Raw genomic sequence first — 17,458 nt, forward strand, 5'->3', positions numbered from 1 at the left:
TGCTAAAAAAGACAATATTTATTAGAAGCCGTTTCAACAGTTTGCACATAGCCGATTTTCTAAGAATAGGCTCTATATAGTATAAGAAGGCCATTATCCTCTTCAAGATTTGAACCTGAAATCTGAGAGAAGCTCCCCAGAGTTTCTTTCCCAGGAGAATAAAAAAACCTCAGTCTGAGTTCTCCTCAACCATCCATCTGAGAATTGAACCTAGAAACTGTTGTATGTAAACTAGAGATGTGTACAAGCAGTGACAGGCCTTGGTATCTCAATTTTCAGTGGCACCCTCTTCAACCCCAAAATCTGGCACCACTCACTTCATGCCTTCTGTTGTATGTCATAGTTGTGATGCCTGCTGTGTGTGGCAGCCCAGAAGCGCCGTGCCTGGGGCCACTGCACAGGTTGTGCCCTCATTTGGTACAAGCCCCACAAATCCCCCAAGTGAGTGTCAGGAGTTCAGCCTACACTTGAGTAGAACCCTGGTAGAGACACATGCCCAACTGGCATGTTCTCTTCCTCCTGCTCAATCGTTCGGGAGCTTCAAAAGCTTTCTTCAGCCCAAACATCACAGTGACCGATGCCAACAGACACCGGCACACTTAGGGATCCACAGAGTTTGCGCATCATGCGTGACAGATCTCAGCAACTCAGCATTTTGGCTAATCTACTCTATTTACATATAAACACACATGGAGCACTGCAACATGGCTCCCTCTCTCTCTAGCATCAGACAGCAAAGAGAAAAAGAACAAAGGACAATAGTCCCACTTCACGGAACACAGTGACACAAGCATCCTGTTTCTGTCACTGCTCACTCTGTGGAGTCAAAATATATACCATCATGTGAAAGACAACAATCCTATGACTGCAGTCATGGAGCAGGAATTCTAACAGTTAGGGCCTGACCTGACCTGACTTGACCTGGGGATGACCAGGCCCAGGCTCTGCATTTGTTCAAGCGAGAGAGAGCAGGTAAATAAATCACCGCATCTTCTTCACCCATCTTTCTTCCAACCGCATGTCTCATCATGGTTATAAACCCCTGATTAAACCTACAGCTAGGATAGGGGCAGAGGTTGTGCCAGTTTCAAACAATTAGCAATTGGGGTCCTGTATAATATTTTATATCGTGAAGCTGAGGCTCCAATACTTTGGCCACCTCATGAGAAGAGAAGATTCCCTGGAAAAGACCCTGATGTTGGGAAAGATGGAGGGCACAAGGAGAAGAGGACGGCAGAGGACAAGATGGTTGGACAGTGTTCTCGAAGCTACAAACATGAGTCTGACCAAACTGCGGGAGGCAGCGGAAGACAGAAGTGCCTTGTGTGCTCTGGTCCATGGGGTCACGAAGAGTCGGACATGACTAAACGACTAAACAACAACAACAAATAATATTTTTCTCAGACAAGCTGAAGGCAGCTTTATGCAGGAGATCGTCTACAGCTCAAGGTCATCCTCATATTTCAGGTGACTGACATCTTGGAATCTGGAATCTAAAAATGCTCTGCCAATTCCAACTTCTTGGAACTTCGTTTCACAAGCCAACTTCCAGGCAATCTGAAACTGTATCCTCAGCTGCTGCAGCAAAAAGCTTAGTCACCCCTGTTCATTTTTATTTTTTTAAATTGTCTACAACTGCACAATCAATAGGTTGCTGCTTGACTCAGGAATGGCATGTAGAGCTTTTAAGCCAGTACTATTGAACAACTGTTTTGTACTTAACTGGCTTCCTGCATTTCTCAGAATTGCATCCATGTTTTCTTTTGATGGGTGAAAATGAATTGATACATGAAGGCTTTACTGGGGACAAGGCATGAAAGATTGTGTAAAGTAAACACAAAAGCACAGGGAAATTTCCATTTGCAAACATTTACTGGGCAGCTTCCTTATGCCAAGTCCATACCCTCCAACATCCTGCTGATGAAAATCAGGTCACAACCAACTTAAAACGGCCCCCTGCCAACCTCCCTGTCCCCTCCAGTGTGGTGTTTGCCCTCCTAGGTGTGTGACATCATACTGGGTTCATAAGGAAAGGGTTAACTAATTGTAAAATGACTAACCAATAGGGGAGGAGTTAGAGTTAGGGTGGTTGAGAAGTCAGTCTGGAGTTAGAAGAGACAGAGAGGATAAGTCTGTGGGTTGGGCTAGTCTGATGTGAGAGAGTGAGAAAATTTGTTAAGAGGAGTCAGTCAAACAGTTGAGATAATCAGTCAGAAGGTATTAGGAAGGTATAGGCCGGTAAAGAAACTAAAGATACTGACAAGAATTTTATCCGAGAAACCATAAGCTTGTTAATGTTTATAAAATAAACTTGTTTATTTGGTTCACTTTTAACAACTGTCTGGACTCAGTGTTTTACCCGAGAGTAACGGGTTGGTGGCAGCGGGTAAGCGAGCACAGTGGTGGCACAGGGATCAATAGACAGTTAAACATCCGGGGACCCCGTGTGATCGCCACATCCACAGATACATGCATGCCCCTCTGTGACCCCAAATCGCACCGGACACCTTGGCAGAGCCCCTGCCCCTGTTCACTTGAGCCCCCTCCCTCCCTTGGGGCCCATCACTTAACTCAACTTTTTGCCGCCACTTCGCCTCTCCACCCCAATAGTTGCTCGCCAACTCCCTATCCCACCCTGCCCACAAAACACCCACACACGGGCCACAGTGGCTGCCCCAACCAAAGTTCTGAGCTGGGGTACTCAGGATGCATTTCCAGAAGCCAGCACCACTTGAGCCACATGTTGCAGAGGAGAAGAGGAGGGGTGTGGCATTTGCCCGTTCATTTGAAAATGTCTGTACAGTGGGAGAGAAAGAGTTAATAGGTAGACCAATAGAAAAGCCAGAGGCAGAGCCTACCTGTTTATAAAAGGGCTTAGCCCGAGGTTGGTTTTAGTTGGTTGGTTGGTTGGTTGGTTGGTTGGTTGGGAAAAGGCAGTTGGGAAAGCAGTTGGAATTAGAGAGACAATTAGTGCAGTTGGTTCTTGTGTGAGGCGAGGTAGAAGAGTTAGAGACAGGATAAAAATAAGACTAAGAAGGTAAAGAGTAACAACGTTTTGAATGCAGTTAAAGTTTATTTATGTCCGCAATAAACTGCATTCTTCTTTGTTAACTTAAGAACCTGGCTGAGACTAAGTGATTTACCGGGGAGGACCTGGTTGGTGGCAGCAGATTAGTGGTGTACGGGTCAATAGTCCATGAGATGACCGGGGGCTCCGTACGAACGCCACAAGGGGGAACATGTGGGAGCAAGGCAAGAGCGTGCTACCAAAAGACTTTCATCTTTTGGTCCCACACTTTGGTGGGAGCCAGCTAACTCATGCCAGAGCGTGGGAGCCAAAGTGAGACATCCCAGGATCCAATCAGAAGCCAGGGTGGCTTCTGTAATTCCGGGATGTCCCGGTCAAATCGGGACTGTTGAGGAGTATGCATGTCAGACTGTTGGTCATGTATTCTCTACAGAGATGTGGATTGATGTTTTGCTGTGTTTATATTATGTGGGAAGCCGCCCAGAGTGGCTGGGACAACCCAAAAAAATGCTACCAACTATTCATGTTTTTGTGGTAGCTGCCTAACGTTTGCGCCTAATGTAGCCATATGCTTCAGAAAAAACTTTAAGATTCCTGGTTGCTTTTATTTGAAGCTGGAGAGAGGAATTGAGGAAGCCATCCATCATTCCAGTTATACCAAATGTTCTTCTTATCCAGGAATTGCTTATTGCTCTTCTCCATTTGACCGCGATGTCTCCTTGAGCATAGTTTTGACAGTAGATGTGTAGATTGTAAATAAGTAAGGATGCATTCCTAACCCCTCATCAATGCTGGAAGTAGTAGGGCCTTACGATTCAGCAGGTGGCACTGTCCACTGGCCTCTGTTAATCTGGGCCCACCAAGAGCTGCATAGCAAGCAATTACGGTAAATTTAATGCATATGGTAGAGCAGTTATGGTTGATTAAGATGGATGACAGTATGTTGTGTCTGTGTTGTTTTTGTGTAAGCTGCTCCCCTGCCATGGCCACTGCCTTGCCTTTTGCTCCCTTATCCCATGCATATCCAGGACGGTGATGCAGCTCTCCAAATCCTTCAATGGGGGCTGAATAATGACTTCTTGCATTTTTATTATATAGAGAGACCATCGTTCACTAAGCTTTCTCTTCCAAAAGACCTCATATAAGCGTTTCTTGAAAATCAATGAAAATTAAAGTTAAAAGAAGAAAGAAAATAAAATTAAGTAGGACTCCTTCTAGCAGAGATGTATCACCATAAAAAAAAACCTAACTTGTATTGGTTCTACTGTAATCCTCCGTGCTCTATTAAGTGCAAAGCGCTTTGCATGTATTATCTGGTGATACTATTCTGATTATAGTTAAGGATATGACTGATGCTAGTTTAAAGATGCTTGAAACTTAAGAAATTAGTTTAATGCTTGTAACTTAAGCAATTACTTTTAATTTAAAATATTCCCTGATGCACAATAGAGATATTGTGTTAAATATAAACTGCTCTATTTTCAATCATATGCATTTCAAATGGTACAATATCTCCCATTATGCCCCATTTGGGAGGAACTTATTTCCTTTGAAAATCATGACGCTATTACTACTAATGTAAAATTCCATATTTTTCCCTTTCTCTTATACTCACTCTTGATAGTAGTGACACAGTCCTCCTAGCAAATCACAGAATTATAAACCATCCAAATTTCAGAAAGTTAAACTCTATGTCTGAGAATCTGAAGCTCTCTGTCTCAGGTAGGGATGTTGGCATCATAGGTTTTTATTATCTCTAGCACTGAGCATTGGTAAAGCAGATTTGAAATCTTCTGCTAAACTGCCTGATCAGTGTGAGAGGTAAATATATCAAAGAAGTATCTAGAAAGGCATGCAGTGCTGAGGAGAGGAAGCTGCTCCACATTACACTGTAGTTTGGTGCTCTGCAGTTAACACATCCATGCCCAAAGGATGGATATAATATACGAGTCCCTGCTATTAGGAGCTATTATTATTATTATTATTAGGGCAGTGGGTGGCACTGTTGTCTAAACCATTGAGCTTCTTGGGCTTGCTGATCAGAAGGTCGACAACAGGGTGAGCTCCCGTTGCTCTGTCCCAGCTCCTGACAACCTAGCAGTTCGAAAACACACCAGTGCAAGTAGATAAATAGGTACCGCTGTGGCAGGAAGGTAAACAGTGTTTCCATGTACTCCAGTTTGCGTCACAGTGTTCCATTGCACCAGACGTGGTTTAGTCCTGCTGGCCACATGACCCGGAAAGCTGTCTGTGGACAAACGGTATCTCGCTTAAAAAGCAAGATAAGCATCGCAACCTCATAGGTTTTTGACTGCACTTATCCACCCAGGCGTTTACCTTTACCTATTATTATTATTATTATTATTATTATTATTATTATTATTAGACACTTTTTCTTGCCGGGGAACTCAGCACAATTCACAAAAAGCAAAATAACTACCACCACCCAAAAACACCCACATACATTAAAACTGTGTGTGTGTGTGTGTGTGTGTTGATGCATTAAAAACATTCAGCACATATTAACAGATTGACAAACACAACAAAAATATTAAAACCTATTAAAACTTGGGGCAGTTGTCCATAGAAGAGCCTTTCCTTTTTGAATAAAGTCATGCAGGAACTAAGTATCATTTTGCAAGAGATGGAACAGGCCTACAAGTATGCATGGGTATGTACTTCTTTGTGGAATGCTCTCCCCATGGAGGTTTGGCTGGCCCCTTCATTATACACCTTTAGGCACCGGGCAAAATTGTTCCTCTTCAACTAGGCCTTCATCATTGAGTCCTTCACTCACCAGCAGAGGGTTCAATCCTGCAGGCCCAAGGGAAGGTGCTTGTGTAAAAGCATGCAGCAGGAGCCCACCCTTGGTCAGGGTAGGGGTTGACACAGCTTTTTCTTCTTCCCCCATTTCCTCCCCAACTGCATGTTTAATTAAGATTTAAACTGTGTTTTTAATGAGGTGCACAGCCCTATTGTTTATAGGTGCACAGCCCTATTGTTTATAGATCATATTTGTATGGCAATGTCTGCCCTTTCTTATGCCCGTGAGTCATTTCAAATGTATGGTAAAAAGGTAAAGGTAAAGGTACCCCTGCCTGTACGGGCCAGTCTTGACAGACTCTGGGGTTGTGCGCCCATCTCACTCAAGAGGCCAGGGGCCAGCGCTGTCCGGAGACACCTCCGGGTCACGTGGCCAGCGTGACAAAGCTGCATCTGGCGAGCCAGAGCCGCACACGGAAACGCCGTTTACCTTCCCGCTGGTAAGCGGTCCCTATTTATCTACTTGCACCCGGAGGTGCTTTCGAACTGCTAGGTTGGCAGGCGCTGGGACTGAGCAGCGGGAGCGCACCCCGCCGCAGGGATTCGAACCGCTGACCTTTCGATCGGCAAGTCCTAGGCGCTGAGGCTTTAACCCACAGCGCCATCTGCGTCCCAAATGTATGGTACTCACATTCACAATTTAATTATTTTAATACTTTGGAATTCGTACATTTGGTTCCTGACCTTGGATCAGTGGCGTAGCGTGGGGGGTGCAGGGGGGCCGGCCGCACCGGGCGCAACATCTGGGGGTTTGGGTTAGGGGGCGCAAATCCACAGGTTAGGGGGCGCAAATTACTTGCCTTGCCCCGGGTGCTGACAACCCACGCTACGCCACTGCCTTGGATCACCCCCACTCTTTTGCATTGCACTGAGCTGATCTGCAAGACACACTAAGCCAAAGCTTGGCTTAGCGGGATTGCACAAATGTGTGGACTCCTATAAAAGGAGCTCCCAGCTGCTTTGCTGCTCACTGGACATTTTTGCTGATATGCTAAGCTAAGCCAAACTTTAGTGCAGTGTGTCATCAAAGCAGGACTCGTGGTTAAGCTCTCTCTTCATTGGAGGTGCCCACAACCCTTGGCAACAGCTCATGGTTAGTTTAGGGAGAGCTTAATCAGGGTCCTTGAAATATACTTGGAGTCCTGCAGTTATTTCATGCTCTTTATTGCAACTTGTAAAACAGTGAATGAACCCCCCCCCCCCAATCCTCAGGCTTTTATATGCATTATTTACAAAATAAGTCCCATCTGATTGGCTGATTCTGCTTCCCTCCTGGAGCCTGATTGGTCTTCTCCTGCAGGCCAATCAGTTGTTGCATTCTAGGATCCTACAAGCCTAATAGGCTGGTTAACTTCCTCCTGGAGCCTGATTGGTCTTCTCCTGCAAGCCAATCAGTTGTTGCATTCTAGGATCCTACAAGCCTAATAGGCTGGTTAACTTCCTCCTGGAGCCTGATTGGTCTTCTCCTGCAGGCCAATCAGTTGTTGCATTCTATGATCCTACAAGCCTAATAGGCTGGTTAACTTCCTCCTGGAGCCTGATTGGTCTTCTCCTGCAAGCCAATCAGTTGTTGCATTCTAGGATCCTACAAGCCTAATAGGCTGGTTAACTTCCTCCTGGAGCCTGATTGGTCTTCTCCTGCAAGCCAATCAGTTGTTGCATTCTAGGATCCTACCTGCCTTTTGTTCTAGGATTCAAGCTTAGTACATAACAGTCCTTGTTTTGGATGACACATGGCAGCAAAAGGGAGCAGGGGAAATCTGGGAGTCCATACATTTTTGTAGCCTTGCTAAGCCAAGCTTTGGCTTAGCATGTCTCATAAACCAGGACATTGTTTGTAACTTCTTATTCTTTTAGAAGCTTGGCAACCTACTCACACTCAGTGCTATTTTTTCTAGAAAAAGAGTGCTGGAACTCACCATGAATGCCTCCCTTGTTATCTTATAAAGGCAATGGTGGCCACCTGAGAGGTGCCAGAACTGAGTCCCGGTGAGTTCTGGCTGAAAAAGGCCCTGCCCACACTGTAGGGCTTTGTCAACCGCCAGAGGGTCCAGTGCTCAGAATATCTGCAACCTAACGTTGCTATAAATTGTGCTTGGGAACTAGTGGTCAATGAGCCAGCTACCTTGTAAACAAACATGTTATCAACATTCAATAGCTTGAGAGGGAGAGAGAGAGAGAGAGAGAGAGAGAGAGAGAGAGAGAGAGAGAGAAATTCTAGCTTCAGATAAAAAGTCTTTATTTACATTGATCCTTCCGGCTGTTTGACGTGAGGATACCTCATTCTGCAGCTTAATTGATATCTGACCTTTTCTCCATCTGTTCTGTACCACAGGGCACATTGTCTCTCATGTAATTACATTTGTGCCATAAAAGATCTAAATAGTTATTGACAATAGAATGTGATCTTTACAACTTCTTAATCCATCAGCCCAAGATGGTTAGCCGATGCTTTAAGCCTAACAGTTTAATGCACCGACAGGCCATAAAGAGTGAGGAGACAAGTCACTGAGGAGTTTTTCTTCTTGTGCTCCACTAAAATGAATGAGAACAGCACAAGAGAATGACTACAGCACAGTGGCATTTTTGCTCAGCTCCCATTTATTTCAGTGGGCTTAGGAAGGATAATAGCCTGGTAGATTGTGCCCTGAAAGAATAATGGCTGGGAAGTTATTACTCAGTTAAGGAGTGGTCCCTGGGATTGGTGACTGTTTGCTTCCTATTTTGTACCTCTAATTTAAAAGAGAAAGGGTGTCTTAAGCAAGTGGTAAAACCATTGTGACCAGATGATCAGGATGCCAGTGCTTTAGAGCGGCCTGAGGATTTGTTGGATTTCAGAAAAGGATAGTTGATCCCAGTGCTAAACTATCTTTACTAACATAAAGTGGTTGTCCATGGAGTGGTGCTGGTCCCCAAGCCATCGACTTCTGGTCCAGGGCATCTCCACCACAGCCTGGGATGGGTAAGATGCTCAAGGACCAAATATGCTACTGGTCCTTGACACATGAGGAGGGGGCTGGGGGTTGCCAATCCACCGCATTAGATAGTTTGAGAAGCACTGGTCTAACCAACAGGACAATGCAAGCCGAATATGGACTTGTGTTTGTGTGTTTATGTGCATTAATCTTATTTATGTTATTTCCTAACCTGAAGTAGGACTGGGTTTTCATAACTCTTTAAGGAAACAGAATGAAATATTTGCACCCGTGTTTCACAAAGTATGTGAAATGAAGAGTGCATGAAGTGTATCTGGAAAGCTTAGATAAGGCACTAGAAGGTAGGTGGGTTTAAGCTGATCCACATTGTACAGTCAGGCAGTGCAGGATGAGACAATGAATTTCCATGCTGGGTTGAGACATGACTAACATGGAGGGAACAGAATGGGTAACCTTAGGCAAATCAATATCTGAACAAACGTTTTGTCCAACAGCATACAACAAATATCTAGAAATTATGAGATCATGATGACCTTTAGAGTCAAGGAGTCAAGAATGTCTAATGTTGACAGCAATGATCCTCAGTGCTGAGATACTTAATCAAAATAAAGTTCCACTGGGTAGCATCCAGGTCAAATTATCTGAACTTGGATCCCATTGAAAATCAATGGGGCAAGTCTGTCATGACTTAAGTCCCACTGGTTTCATTGGGAACTCAATGCAACTAACGTAGCCCACTTGAGTTCCCACCTGACGAAAAGTTTGTGTAAAGAAGCATTGTGCTTGTGAAGTCTAATGCTTAAAAGTTATGGGATACTAAAATTTAGGTTGCCTATACCAAACCCACTCCAGTCTGGTGTATCTGATGCAGAGGAAATTTCATCTTGAATACTGGTTTAATCAAATAAAGTTATTTAAAGAGAAACCTATCCACAAAAGGTCCAAACGTAGGCTTTGTATTAGGACATCTTTCTTATGACAAGACAAGTGAGATCTTAGTTCAAGAATGACTTGGAGATTCTTTCCTTTTGGGCTGGGATCATTAAGGATGGTTCATTTATTCCTGAGGGACAGTCGAGCTAAAGCAGACTGGATGTAAAATGGCAGAATAGACTCACAGGAGGCTGCTTGACCTGACTGAACTAATAGATGTGCATTCATATCTGCAATGCACGAAGCTGCTGTTAAAAATGACTCTGAGAATTTTCAAGAGGAAAATAGGTTGGCTGCGAACCAAAGATTAATGTGACTCCAAAGAACTTGGAATAAATTTCCCTTGACGACAGTCTTGGAGCCGTGCAATTTTTCATATATTGAACATGTCTGCTATTGTTTGAGTTTGTTTTTGTCAGAAAGCAACAGCAAAAGATCTATATTCTGCTTGGAGCTATTTTCATTGTAAGCATGGGATGGCAAAGCTCTGCTCAGGTATTCAGGAGCAGAGATCTGGAATCGTGCCATAAAGCTTCTTGAGCAGAAGGCAGGTGAAGATGAATTGGAAGCTAATGACAGGATAGCAGTAAGCCACATGTAATTGCTATGAGACAATTTTGAAATATACAAATAAATGCTTGCTGAGCTCAGTTGTAAGGCTTTGAGCCTATAGAGTCTAAAGGGCAAGAAAGCTTCAAGGGGTCTGGGAATTTGCGGGGGGAGGGAGGGAAATCCATTGGACTAATGAAAGTGCTCATTATAGAGTTGCAGCCAGAAGGCAAGGTTGATGCAGTTAAGTCCAAGTAGTAAACCAATTTACACTGATTTAGGTCCATCCATTTGTGGATAAAGCTGGCGTAGTCGACTGTGCTAATAAACAGGTCTGCAAAATCCACATTCTGTTTCAAAGTACCCCCAATGGCTGTGGTTTGTGGGGATGAGGAGCAAGGTGGCAGCAATGTCCTTCCAGCTATGGTGGCACTGTGCTCACCAGGGTAAGGATGGAGCAAGGGGACAGCAAAATCCGGGGAGCTCCAGGTTGACGGCAGTGACATCCTGCAGCCTAGAGATCCCCTAAGGCAGGCATAGGCAAACTCGGCCCTCCAGATGTTTTGGGACTACAACTCCCATCATCCCTAGCTAACAGGACCAGTGGCCAGGGATGATGGGAGTTGTAGTTCCAAAACATTTGGAGGGCCGAGTTTGCCTATGCCTGGCCTAAGGTCACCACCACCTCATCCTGCCCCATCCTTGTCCCAGTGAGTCCCTGCAAGGGCACTACTGGATCTGACCCCACTGATCATTCTGGGTTGTTACTTGGATACAACAGAGAAGCAGATATTCTCAGCGATGTTGCCTTCTGAAATGCCCTCCTTTGGGTATTGGTGAGGCAGAGACAGTAATGGTGTTTTAAACACATTTTAAGAACGTACAAGTTTTCCCAAGCTGTGCTGAACTCCCCCTTTTAAATGTCTAATTTGTTTGTTTCATACACTGCTCAGCTTTATTTGTGAGATATAGTGTTGTGTGTGTTTTAACAGAGAATTTTAATGAATGTTATTGTTTATATTTCTTATTATTGTTAATATAAACCGCTCGGAGCTTCTATTAAGTGGTATAGTTTTGTGATAAACAAAAACGAGCTATTGATTTTCAGAGGATCTACATTTGCTAGCTCAGACTGAACCCAACGCAAGGCAATTACCTGCAGAGGTCTGAGTAGCAAGGTGCCTCAAACTAGGATATCGGTGGCATCAAGATGCTGTTAAGGCAGACAAAAATGAAAGAGGATTCAAAAATGTTTGCTCTATTTTTGAGAAATTGCATAGAAAGAAGGAGAAAAGACACACACACACATGGGGTTTAGCCATCTGCTGATTTCCAAATTCTGCTGTTTTAACAAAGCGTGTTCTCCTTCATGGAGAGCACGTGTTGCGGTGGGGGCCGCCAGGACACTCCAAAGTTGTGGGGCGGGCTAATTGACCGTTGGCCACTAATGCGATTGGGCTTCCCTTGTCGTTGGGATGAAGTTAATGTTGCCATTTGTTGATTGACAGCCAGAAATACTAAAACTCCTTGCAAGAGGCTAGGGCTTCCTCTTTTCGCCCGTGCATTGGATTGCCCGTCCCTCCCTCCCTAGAATAGGGTTGTTCACTTGACCTTGCTATGCCTGTCATGGGGTCATCTGCTCTTGAAGCAGGGGCCTGGTAGGAATTTTGTCCATCTGGCTGATTGGCTGGGGCCATTTGGTTTTTGCCTACTGCGTAGCAAATGGTCACAACTTGTAAGGTTGCGGTTAGGCATTGGTTTATGGTTTGGTTGGTTGAGGGGCATGGATTGGCTGTGCCTGCCCCTCTAATGCTGCTGCTGCAAGGGATTCCGTTAAAGGAATTGGGGGCTAACTATTGCTTGTCCACTCTGTCAAGGGGGCTCGGGCCATAGCAATGAGCTCCTGGTTGCATTTGGGGTGAGGGCAGGTTCCCTGCTCCGCATAACCCCCAAGTGTATTCCCCCATTCTGACTTTCGCATCGTGCGGAATGTCAGTCTGTCCCCCATGGTGGGGGCAGATAGTCGCAACCAATGCCTAAGCAACCACTTACAAATTTGTATTTTAATAAAGTTGTGGCCAAAATTATGCCAAAAATCTTAAACAAAAAATTCTGTGTGATGTGTGAGTTATTGGGGTGGACCTGGGGACCTCGACACGGAAACTGCACAAGACATATTGGGGGTTGTTAGAGGTGCCCCCTTTCTTTGATGAATTTTAGACAGGTGCTCAAGACATTTTTATTCTGCCAAGCTTTGACCTTGCCTTTTGTCAACTCATCTTCATTTGCTTTATCTTGCCTTGTTTTAATGCTCTCCAGTTTTAGTTGTAATGAGCTTTTAATTCTTGTCACCTGTCTTGGAGGTAGGTCTGGACAAATCTGTCCAGGTCAGTTTCCCCTGGTTTCTTATTTTTCCAACCTTAAATTCAATTCTCCACATATCAGCATCAGTTGTGAATTTTGGGTTTTTTTAGTTCTCATGGAAATTTTATTGCAGTTTTGTAATGTGCACACATTTGTAAAAAGCAGTTTTGTCTGATCTAATGCATTTTTTCATGTTGTTTTGGCAAATATATTCATTTATGTGCACACTTTAGCCTAGTATATGTGTTTTTTGTATGCATTACCTGGTTGGAAAACTGCACTGCAAAATTCAGAGAAGTATAAATTTCGCTGAATGTCTATGTTTAGGTTCACACATTGTTTTTGAAAGTGCAAATTAGGTAGGTTCATCTTTAATTGTGAACTGAATTGAGCTCTGCCCCACCCATCCCTACTTGGGAGATCCATTTTAGGGGCATGAGGTAGTTTTGAAATCTTTCTGTAAACTTTGCTACAAAGGCTGACCAAGTTGTTGGTCCTCATGGAGTTAACATTTGCAGCATTGCCGTCAGAGAGCGTTCAGAATCAAAGTGCAAAAGCTGATCAATAATAATTCATTTTAATGTTTAAGTGCCAAGACATTTGTCGCAAGACTAGGAGATACACTGCAGTTGCTCCTTCTGGTTTTTTCTGCAGTGATCTATACCAGAAGTGACTTAAGCACACACACATTTTCATAAATACATATGGAAGGACTGGCAACCCCCCCCAACACCCACCCACACATCCCTACCTTCTAAGGTTCTTGTTTTACTTATGCTGACATACACAGAGGAATGACGGAATTATTCCAAAGCCTTTCCTATTGTAAGATATTTCATAAAAGTGTTTGGGCAAGATACTACTTGCTTATTAAACAGGTTTCATCTTCCAGCTGAATCATATACAGCAGACCGATTAAATGCTATCAGGTGGGAAAAGATATAATAAAATACCCCAGCACTATTCACATACAGTGGTACCTCGGGTTAAGTACTTAATTCATTCCAGAGGTCCGTACTTAACCTGAAACTGTTCTTAAAGCACCACTTTAGCTAATGGAGCCTCCTGCTGCTGCCGTGCTGCCAGAACACAAATTCTGTTCTCATCCTGAAGCAAAGTTCTTAACCTGAAGCAATATTTCTGGGTTAGCGGAGTCTGTAACCTGAAGCATATGTAACCTGAAGCGTATGTAACCCGAGGTACCACTGTACTGTTGCATCCAGTGCTGTTCTTGCACAAACAAAACAGACTTTCACTAGCACAAGAGGACTCCTCCTTCCTCTCCCCCTGCTTCACAGACCCCCCCACTGCACCCTCAAAATCTTCTGCAGAGGTTTGGGGCTGCAGGGACGAGGAGAGGAACAAGAAGTCCCACTGTTTGAGCAGAAGTCCATTTACACAGCATTGGATACAGCCCATAGATTTTACCAGTCGACTGCGGACAAAATACTCATGCATTTGATTGCATCACATCCTTAATCACGGAGGCTAGCAATCACCCATTTTTGTAAAGCAACTGAAATGAAGGTGGTCTTTTCTTCAAAACACACACACACACACACAAAAAAAAAACAAACAAACAGATAACTAGAGCAAGTGAAATTGTTTTGTCAGCAGAATGATGGATGGAAGGACAGAGGTGAATGCCGGAAATTCAGGAGATGATCCAGTAATTGCAACAAGCACCCCTGCTAGCTAGGGGTGATGGGAATTGTAGTCCAACAACAGCTGGGCTTGAGGAATGCTGCCCTAGGCAGTGAAATGTCTTGGGATGGCATCAACCTTTATTGCGTACTGATGTCTTTGTTGTAAGTAACCGAAGGGTGACAGACAAATGAACCAGAATCATAGCGCTGAATGTGTCGTGACAGTTCTGGGGTGTGCATTTTCCTTAGATGAGCCACAGTGGGCACAGACGGTCTGAGCTCTACGTAGCCTGGACCTCACTTGAGCTCCCTGTCCCAATCTGAACTATTGTGCTATCCCAATCCCAGCTGGGCAGTGGTGAGGATGAATGAAGTGGTGAGGCCACTGTTGTATCTGCAGCCTTGCTAGTCATGATGACTAGGGTGGAGGGCAAGAGCAGGGAAACCGCTGAGCAAGCCTTGCCCATTGCCATTGTGTGACAGCAGTGGGGACAACACAGGAGCCCATAGATTTTACCAGTCACCCGGGGACAAAATGTTCATGCATTTGATTGCATTGCATCCTTAATCACGGAGGTTAACATCACCCATTTTGTAAAGCAAGTGAAATGAAGATGGCTTTTTCTTCAGGAACAAAAAAAAGATAACTAGAGCAAATGAAATTGTTTTGCCAGCAGAATGATGAATGGAAGGACAGAGGTGAATGCCGGAAATTCAGGAGATGATCCAGTAATTGCAACAAGCACTCCTGAGGTTAGAGTCACCGGCACTCTTTTGCTTTCTCTGCCTTCCTTCAAACAAAAAAAGAGAGCAGGAGCTACACCCGCATGAACATCTGCTGAGTGAGTTATGCCACCTCTCTCTCCATTTATAAATTCATCACCTCCCCAGGATCCCAGATGAGTTTTGCTGCTAGATGCGCACACACACACACACACACACACACACACTTCTTCCTTTTTTCAAAAGTGAACTTTTGGGAGCTTAACAAATCTCGATTGTCTGTCAGAGTTTCCCTGCTGGTAAACAACACATTTTAGTAAGTGAAAATGTCTTCAAATATTTATATGAGGGGGAAATAAAGCTGGTTTTTGTTCTGCTAAAAAGGGGGCTTGAAAGGCATGGTGTGACTCATGCATCATGGGCTTCAGATGCTATTAAAGCAACGCTAGAGAACCTGTGGTCCTCCAGATACTGATGGTTGGCAGTTCCCATCATCCCAAATCATTGGTCATGCTGGCCAAGGCTCAAGGCCAACCTCATCTCGAGGTCCACTTGGTTCCCATTCCCATTTCAAAGTTTAGAGTCCAGATCCAAACTAGACATTGATGGCGTGAACGCATTTGACATACATGTTTTGTGTTACGGAAATAGCAGCCGTGAAGAAGCTTAAGCAACACCAGGACCATGGAGGGAGGAAATTTTTAACACTCTCTCTCCTGCTGCCCTGTCCTAACTGAAGCTACTAGCTGCGTTTCTAAGGAATCTCTCAGCTGGGTCTTCCCTTGAAATGCAAATAGCAGCTTCAGTTGGGACAGGGCAGCAGGAAAGAAAGAGTTAAAATTTGGGTTAGGTGGAGCTACATACTGGGGGGTGATGGGTAGAAGAGGAAGGGACCTGCATGAGAGGCCGGCCAGAGAGATTTCCTCGGAGTGTGAGGCTGAGAGAAGAGGGGAAAGCTGGGAGGGTTCACTCTTCTGTATGTGGAATAAGGATCAATAAAAATTTGTGATAGAGGGCTTGGTACTATATATATACATTTTCTTTCTTTCTTTCTTTCTTTCTTTCTTTCTTTCTTTCTTTCTTTCTTTCTTTCTTTCTTTCTTTCTTTCTTATTTTTCTCTTCTTTCTTCCTGTCTTGTTTTTATTATTTTTCTTTAGTTTGGTTTTTACTGTATCTTTTGTTGAAACCTCTCAATAAAATTTATTATATATATAAAAATACAAATAGCAGCTTCGGAGAGGTGATTATTGTCTCTATCATGGCAGAGAGAGACCATCATGCCCCGAGGCTGCTCAGGATTCCTTGCAGCTATCTGCAGAACAAAAAACTTACAAGCCATTGATGTTGCTTCCTAGTTTGGCCCTCTGAGGGGCATTCCTGATCTCAGGATCATGATGTGCAGAAATGTCCGGAGCTTATTTAAGGTTGAACAGGGTTTTCTGGGCTGCTTGGCATAAGCATGCCTAGGTACACCAGATGTGAAAACCTTCCCTCAGTCATTTGCTGTGAGCAGGTGTTGTTGTTGTTGCTGCTAAGCCTGTGATGAGCTATGCCAAGACATGGTCAATCATGGCAGAGAAGCCTGATTGAACTGGAAACTGTAAGCCTCCAAACTGATTGCATGATACAGCCCTTGGCAAAGGTTATATAATCACCAGTGTCTCCAGAATACATCTAAATATTTTCATTGCTACAGTTTCCTGAGGGGCAGCTGCATGCATTAATCTGCTGCAGCAAAAAATGATATCAGAATTCACGAAGATCAAATACCTCAAGAGTCTTGTGACCTGTCTGATGACCAACTAAATCATTATGGAGCAAGCTTTCACAAAAGGTGATCGGATTTGCATGGTCTATGCCGTTTGGGAATTAGCAAACATGGTTCAGAAATGGATGCTGAATGACGTTGAACTGTTTGGTGTATCCTAAACATCAGAAATCCAGCTTCTTCCCTTTTAAAAAAGGTCCATAAATACTGCAATGCAGAACATTTTAGGAACGACAAAATTGGCCGTAGAGAGGATTTCTCTTTCCCAGTGTGATGATAAAGTTTCTCTAACATTCTTGGATAAAGATTATCATTTCATCACAGAGGTCTTTATAGTCCTCATTATATCATTTATGATATGTAGAGAAAAGTTGGTAATAGAACACCTGTGGAACACCTGCCCCGATGAAGCTCACAAAAGTCTAAAGGTATGTGTTTGAGGACTCATGCTCCAAGACTGTTATTTATTTCAATGGGAATATTCATATATGCATGTGGTTTGTGTGTTTTTTTTTTTGTTTTTTTTTTTAAACTATGATTATCTAACACTAACCTTCGGGGTGGAGACAGGCTATACTTTTAGATACTTTTAGATATTTGGGGCATAAGGAATCTCTTCCAGAAACTAAAATGGACAAGTTTATAATACTGCTGTTTATAATAAATATGAGGAAGTCATATATCTGA

The 17,458-nt window shown here is 43.8% G+C and overlaps 1 long non-coding RNA gene across 1 annotated transcript in view; it reads right to left on the reverse strand.

Moving 5' to 3' along the window:
* Positions 1-3,227, reverse strand: part of LOC310828465 — a 74,639-nt gene extending 71,412 nt beyond the window's left edge. The window contains exon 1 of the long non-coding RNA XR_014556912.1: positions 2,859-3,227. This is a non-coding gene — a long non-coding RNA (uncharacterized lncRNA). The remainder of the gene's footprint in view (positions 1-2,858) is intronic.
* Between the last annotated feature and the right edge of the window lie 14,231 nt (positions 3,228-17,458).

The sequence above is a fragment of the Podarcis gaigeae genome (genome assembly GCF_964106915.1).
Source record: "Podarcis gaigeae genome assembly, chromosome: 12".
In the NCBI taxonomy this organism is placed as follows: Eukaryota; Metazoa; Chordata; class Lepidosauria; order Squamata; family Lacertidae; genus Podarcis; species Podarcis gaigeae.